At 48.6% G+C, this 4,628-nt stretch overlaps 2 protein-coding genes across 2 annotated transcripts in view; both read right to left on the bottom strand.

Moving 5' to 3' along the window:
- LOC105539531 (zinc finger protein 600) overlaps nt 1–1,347 on the bottom strand; it is a 26,203-nt gene extending 24,856 nt beyond the window's left edge. Inside the window, exon 1 of the mRNA XM_011979880.1 lies at nt 1,317–1,347. The gene's annotated coding sequence lies outside the window, so the exon portion shown is untranslated. The remainder of the gene's footprint in view (nt 1–1,316) is intronic.
- The window catches only part of LOC105539802 (zinc finger protein 468-like), a 47,617-nt gene that overhangs the window by 10,883 nt on the left and 32,106 nt on the right, over nt 1–4,628 (bottom strand). The gene's annotated exons all lie outside the window — the stretch shown is intronic.

Genomic DNA, 4,628 nt, shown 5'->3' with positions numbered 1-4,628 from the left:
TCTTGTTTTCTTTTCTTTCTCCCTGGGATTCTGCTGCTCATTTTGTACCCCTCTCCTCTTCTGCTGTTTATCCCCTTCTTCCCTCTATTCCTTCTCTTCCACCTCTTCTGCTCCATCCTCGCAACTTTTTTAACCTCTTATTGCTCCTTCTCCCCAATCTTCAGATCGTCCTCAATCTCCGTCTATTTCTGCCTCTTCTCCCATCTCTGCGCCTCCTCTGATCTCCTTGTTAAATTCTCTCTTCCCTGATATACTCCCCTGTCCCCACTCTGTGGCACCTCAGATCCCCAGGTGTCCTCCCTTCTGTGGTTCTCCCTCGGTTCTCCTTGACACAAGCACCACTCTGCTCTGTTGCCTTGGCTCCAAATCCCTCCCTCTCTCCCTCACTCTGATGAGCCTCCCTCTTTGCTGCCACTCCCTCTACCTTGCCGTCCTTCATCTCTCTGTACATCTAGCTTTTCTCTACATTTCTCCAGTTGCTTTCCTCCTCCTGCTTTCTTACTTTTTTTCTTTTTTTTTTTTCACTTTTGCCATCTCTTGGCATATCCCTCACCAATCCGCTATTTTGCCATCTGTTCTGGGCCTTTCTTATTCTTCTTTTCTCTGTCTCAGGTTTTCTACTGCTCTCTGTCTGTCTCCTGATCCCTTTGGCCCACACAATCACAGGAGGGTTTAGAGTAAGACGCCTGCATCCCGGAGGAGCGCATTTTCCAGGGGCTGGAGCTCGGCAGGCCAGAAGATCCCACGTCACAGGACAGGCCCCTGGGACCTCCCCAGTGCGGGTTCAGTGAAAGCTGTGACGGCGGAGGGGAGACCTGGGGAGCAGCAGGCCCTGGCAGGAGGAGGGAGGTGGGGAGGGGGCTGCGCACCTTAGGACAAGGTTGGGTTCTGCAGGATCCCAGGACCCGGAAGAGGACTGGACCTCCCCGGGACTGGGGCCGCAGCGCGGCGCTCCAGGGGCCAAGGAAGAGGAGGCTAAGAGGCGCCCCCTGGGCAAGAATCCACCTCCCGGGTGAGGACTTTAAAAAGCGCGGGGCAGGAGGAGTCAGAACAAGGTTTTGAGCAGGAAAACTACGCAACAGGAAGTGTATACACTGCCCTATAGCAGAAAGAACGGTGACGGGACCAGCCTCAGGGTGACTTTAAACCCAAAAGGAAGCGACCCCGGGGTCTCATGGGGATGTCTCAATTTGCTCTGGGCGAAGGAAGACGGGCGAGAATTTACAGGTCTGGGAGGACCCCACTTCCCAGGGTGGGAAGTGCTGGGGACCTAGGAAGCGGAGACTTAATACAACACAGAGCAAAACTCACCGCGCGACGTGACCGTCTCTCCACCCGATCCGCTTCCGGGTTAGCGTTAATCTGCGCGCGCAGGACAGAAGCCAGGCCTGGGCGGGAGGCCGGAGGAGGTGGGCGGGGCCTGGGCGAGGTAGGGGCTGGGGGCGAGGCGGAAATACTCTGTCCTTTAGAATCGGCAGAGGGCGGGGCCGGGGCAGGTCCTGCGCATCTCTTAGCCTCGCTCCCAGCGTCTCTGTCTTCAGGTTGTGGAGGCGAGAGGGCCAGAAAGTCTGAGGCATGATTCCAAAGCCCTGGAATTGTCTGGAACCGGGATGCAAACTAGAATGTGAAATGCAAAGCCCTGCCTGGGCGGCACGTACGATGTCATGGTGACGGCCCACAGAGCAGAATAGAAATCCTCTCCCTTTCTATTGTCCATCCACTCGGGAGGGAGGGTCTATCCTGTGCTCAGCTTCAGAGACTTCCCTAAAGCCACCGCCTGGGGTGCCGGACGGAGTGCTCAGGCCAGGGAGGAGTGAGGTCACCACCTGCTGCTTAAAGACAGGAGAGGCGCTGGGGTGGGAGCCTGAGTTCCCAGCTGCTCACGAAGCAGAGGCAGGAGAATCGCTGAGCCTGGGGTTCCAAGCCAGCCTGGGCGACAAGTAACACCCACTGCCACAGGTCTCCCTTCCTTGTCTCTCTCTTTCTCTTTTTTTAAAAAACTTTTTAAAATTTTTGATGGTGTGACAAAGGGATCCAACATTATTCTTTTCCATGTGGATATCCAGTTGGTTGTCCTGGCACATTTGTAGAAGAGATCAATTACTTTCTTTTTTATTATTATTATTTACTTTTTTCTTTCCCTGTTTTTTCTTTTCTTTTTCTTTTCCTTTCTTTTTGTGTGTGTGTGTGTGTGTGTGTGAGACAGAGTATTTCTCTGTCGCCCAGGCTGGGGTACAGTGGCGAGATCTCGACTCAATGCAGCCTCTGCCTCCTGGGTTCAAGTGATTCTCCTGTCTCAGCCTCGGGAGCAGCTGGCATTACAGGCGCGCGCCACTATGCCCAGCTAATTTTTGTATTTTTCGTAGAGACGGGGTTCACCATGTTGACCAAGCCGGTATCGAACTCCTCACTTCAAGTTATTTGCTTGCCTCAGCCTCCCAAAGTGCTGGGATTACAGGCATGAGCCAACATGCCTGGCCCAAGAAATATTCTTTACTTCGCTTTTTAAATGTTGACAAAGTATAATTGAAAACTAAAAACGCTTCTCCCAAATGAGACATAATCTCCACGACGATAACAGAGAAAGAAATGAAAACAATTTTATTAATAAATAAGCCTTAGACCAGAATGTGATGGGAAATAGAGGCAAACAGCTAAGAGGTTGAAAAGAGAGAAAGAAACTTCACTGTTCTGTACAACCCATTAAGTAGAAGAGGCCTGTTTGCAGGCTAAGTCGGACTAATGGCATTCTAATTACTCAGGCTCAGTTCACAGGCTCCAATAGTTTCTCTGATACTTAAGCCCAATTAAACTTTGATACTCTTACTACAGAACAAATAACAAATGTGGGTATGAGAACTGGGATAAATTACGTGCCCCAGGCCAAGCTCCTGTTTCTTTTACCATGGTTAAACAAGGTCACACTGAATCATACTCTGATTTTTCAGCTAAATTACAAGATGCTGTTGAAAAATCTGTCTCTGATGAGCGTGCTCAAGGTATTCTCCTTCGTATGTTAGCTTTTGAAAATGTGAACCATTAGTGTAAAATGGCTATGCATTCTGTCCAACGACAAAATTTACCTGATCACGAGGTGTTGCCTGTATATATTAAAGCTTGTGAAGGCATTGAATCAGACACCCACAAGGCTATTCTGTGGGCACGGGCTATGAAGGACACCAACCAAACTGGTCCCACTAATTCTTTTCTTGGAGCCCAGACAGTCCAGGACCATATATATGCTAATGCTTCTCTCTTCAAACCTCCGGAGTTACCTAATGGCTCTGGGACCAAACTACAATTTACCTATAATTCTTCAGGCCCTCCCCCATCCACTTCAGCCCCTCACCCTCCTATCATTTTGGTTCCTCACCCGGTCCCTTTGTCATCCACTCAGACTACTTCTCTGTACCTTCTTCACACATTTACACCTGTAATCACCAATATACTTCTAATTCTTTTCTAATTGCGGTAAACTTGGTCATACTTGAAAAAATTGCACTGTTAAAAACAAAAGCTGCTAAGCCAGCTCAACAAACACAGCCAAATGCTGCTGCTAGTGTTTGCCCATGTCACAAAGGTAAACATTGGACAAATAATTGCTGCTCTAAGTCTGATATAGATGGAAACCCCCACCACAACACCAGGGAAATGGGGAGCAGGGCCGGCCGCAGGCCCCAATGTCAAATAGGATGCTTCAGACTCAGACCAAAGTTGCGTTTCTGCTTCAGGCGGTCCCAATGCAACCCCCAGCACAAACAAATTTACCTACAGCCAACCCAAATAGGTCTCAGCCTCTCCTTTTGTCTCAATACCATGCTTGTCCACCTCCACGGTAGGGGGCGGGAAGGTCGATCTCTGTAGTACTATTCCTCTAAATTTACTATGTAACTCTTTGCCTTTAATTGTCCCCATAAGGGTCACTGGCCCTTTACCTCAAGGTTCAGTAGGCCTGGTGTTAAGTAGGGCATCCACCTCTGCTAAAGGAATCACCATTCATACTGGTCTCATTAATTCTGATTCCGTTGATGAGATTAAATTAATCGTATCTGCCAAGGCTCCTGTTTCCATTCCGGCCAGCTTTTACTACCTAATATCATTTAAAACAAAGGAAATAAGACACGTGGCCCTAGGATTGGCTCAGGTGGTGAAAAGGCCGCTTATTGGATTAATATAATTTTTAAACAGCAGCCCACCTGCACCATTCACATTCAAGGAAAAAAGTTCGAGGGCCTGGTAGATACTGGGGCTGATGTTTCTGTTATTTCCTCTAGTTTATGGTCTTCCTCCTGGCTTAAACATCCCACCAACATGGGACTAGCATGTGTTGGAAAAGCCGAGGAAGTTTATGAGAGCATATTTATCTTGCCTTGCACTGACCCTGGTGGTCAAAAGGGTACAACTCAGCTTTATATCACTCCAGTCCTCATTAATCTTTGGGGTAGAGATTTACTGGCACAATGGGGGGCTGAAATTAATATTCCATATAATTTGTATAGTGCTCCCAGTCAGCATATGATGGAAACCATGAGGTTTGTTCCTGGACTCCGTCTCGATCCAAAACATGAAGGGATTACTAAACCCCTCCCAGTTACTGTAAAATAAAACAGGGTGGGTTTAGGTTATCC

The sequence above is a fragment of the Mandrillus leucophaeus genome, unplaced genomic scaffold, assembly GCF_000951045.1.
Source record: "Mandrillus leucophaeus isolate KB7577 unplaced genomic scaffold, Mleu.le_1.0 Scaffold104, whole genome shotgun sequence".
In the NCBI taxonomy this organism is placed as follows: Eukaryota; Metazoa; Chordata; class Mammalia; order Primates; family Cercopithecidae; genus Mandrillus; species Mandrillus leucophaeus.
This window is presented reverse-complemented; position numbering and strand designations above follow the sequence as displayed.